This window comes from Mandrillus leucophaeus, unplaced genomic scaffold (genome assembly GCF_000951045.1).
Source record: "Mandrillus leucophaeus isolate KB7577 unplaced genomic scaffold, Mleu.le_1.0 Scaffold323, whole genome shotgun sequence".
In the NCBI taxonomy this organism is placed as follows: domain Eukaryota; kingdom Metazoa; phylum Chordata; class Mammalia; order Primates; family Cercopithecidae; genus Mandrillus; species Mandrillus leucophaeus.
Window position 1 is genome coordinate 866103 of NW_012103399.1, and position 2493 is coordinate 868595.

Below are 2493 nucleotides of genomic sequence, written 5' to 3' on the forward strand. Positions count from 1 at the left end.
TTGGGGGTAACAATTTTACATCAATCTAGACCTCAATCAATTAATGAAAAGTTACTGCTAACCTACTATGTGCTACTGTATCCCTCTTAGTAACAGTAGACTTTAGCTTCAAATTCACGGTTTCCCCGTCTTGCTAGGGTCTGGGGTGGGCTCCATCCCCTTTGGGGAAGACAGTACTAACTGTCTACCTGGTATCCACCAGTCCCTTCTCCTTTCTAGCAGCCCTGCTTTGCCCCAGGGGGCAGTGTGCTTTTGCAGGGAGGCCAATGATCAGAAGGGGAAGTTGCTGGACAGGGCATCTGGGAAAGCTCTTCATACCACGAGGATTCCATCAAGGCTGCTATGAGCTATGACTGTGCCGCTGCACTCCAGCCTGGGCAAAAGAGCTAGACCTTGTCTCTAAAAAAGAGACAAGAACTCCCTTTGCCACCCCTCCTCCTTCTCCTTCCTGCTTGCATGGTGGATATGGGTGAACTTGGATATGGGCCAAGTTCAGCCCTTAGTGTGCCTTTGTTCAAATTTGGACAAGACTTCTGCTGTGGGCAGTCAAATTAGGAAAAAGACAGCTCCCATGGGCTGAAGCATCCCCTTGAGTGCAGGGCCTGGGGTGGCAAGCAGACCATGGGCTGGATTTCAGTTCCCACTCAATCCCTTTGGCAGGAAGCTTGGAGCAGTACACAAACTGCACCGCCGTCCCCGGCAGCCCTGATCTTGGACTATGAGGCAACTTTGAGGATGGAAAGCACTTGCTGAAGGCAGAGCTGAAAGACAAAAGCCTGGACCCTTGATAAGGATGGAGCCTCACACCAGCCCTGGCTGACCTCCCCGGGGTTACTTTTGTTCTTTTAAAAAAAAATTAATAATCTATTTTGAAATAATTTCAAAATTTCAGAAAATTTGCAAGAACCCCTGACAAAGAGCTCCCCTTTACACAGATTGGCCAATTGTTTTTTTAAAAAATATCTTTTTTATACGTTTTTTATTTTTGTAGAGATGGGCTCTATGTTGCTGAGGCTTGTCTCAAACTCCTGGGCTCAGCCAATCTTTCCAAAGAGCTGGATTACACGTGTGAGCCACCGTGCCTGGCATGGCCAGTTGTGCATGTTCTATCACATCTGTTCGGCTCCCCCTCATCTCTCTCTCCTCTCTCTCCCTTCTCCCTCTTTCGCTATGGGTAAATCCTTGAGAGTAGTTGGTAAACATGTCATCACCCCTAAATCCTCCAGCATGTGTATCCCCCAAACAGGGACAATCTAATGACCCCCCAGATCACCTCTGGCTCCTTAAGAAAAACACAAAACTTCCACCCAACTCACTCATTTCGGTTTTCTGTTTAAGTAGACAAACCAATTCTAACTGCTCCCCTCTTTACCCCTAAAAGACCCACACCATGCCCAGTGCCCCACACCACACTTTGCTCCAATCCCTCACACCTGTTAGCACCTTTTGGCCTCAGAGCTTTTCGTGTTTGCAATTGAACTGAAAGCCACGTAACATAAAATTCATCATTTTAAAATGTGTAATTCAAGGCCCAGCACTTTGGGAGCCTGAGGAGGGCACATCACTTGAGGTCAGGAGTTCGGGACCAGCCTGACCAACATGGTGAAACCCAATCTCTACTAAAAATACAAAAATTGGCCGGGTGTGGTGGCAGGCATCTGTAATCCCAGCTACTTGGGAGGCTGAGGCAGGAGAATCGCTTGAAGCAAGACGCGGAGTTTGCAGTGAGCCGAGATTGTGCCACTGCACTCCAGCCTGAGCGACAGAGTGAGACCCTGTCATTCATTCATTCATAAATAAATAAATAAACTGTGTAATTCAGTGGCATTCAGTACAGTTACAATGTTGTATAACCACCGCCTCTACCAAGTTCCAAAGCATCAGCCCAGAAGGAAGCCCGGCACAGCTGCTCCCTGTTTCACCCGCCCTGGTCGTCCCGATCACCTTCTGTCTCCACGGATCCCCTGCTGCCTGACCCTGCATAGAAACAGAACTGCACATCCAGCGCCACCTCAGAACATTTGCAGGAGCAGCTCTTTCTTCCCAGGTGCTCCTCCCTCCTCTTACTCTGGCACTCTTTAGGGTTCACTTCACCAGCACCCCTTTGGGGCTCTCCCTAGAGCCCCACCTGAGGTCAAGTTCTCCCAGTACATATCCTCAGAAGCCTGAGCTTTCCATGATCAGCATTTGTCACTATTACAATTATCCTTCAGGGCTATTTCATTCATGCCTTCTGTAGTTAGATTATAAAGTCTATTAGGGGTAGGGTGTGGTGGCTCACACCTGTCATCCCAGTGCTTTGGGAGGCAGAGGCAGGAGGTTTGCTTGAGGTCAGGAGTTTGAGACCAGCCTGGGCAACATAGGGAGAGCCCGTCTCTACAAATAATAATAATAATAATAATAATAATAATAGTAATAATAATGGCCAGGCAGGGTGGCTCATGCCTGTAATCCCAGCACTTTGAGAGGCTGAAGTAGGCAGATCACCTGAGG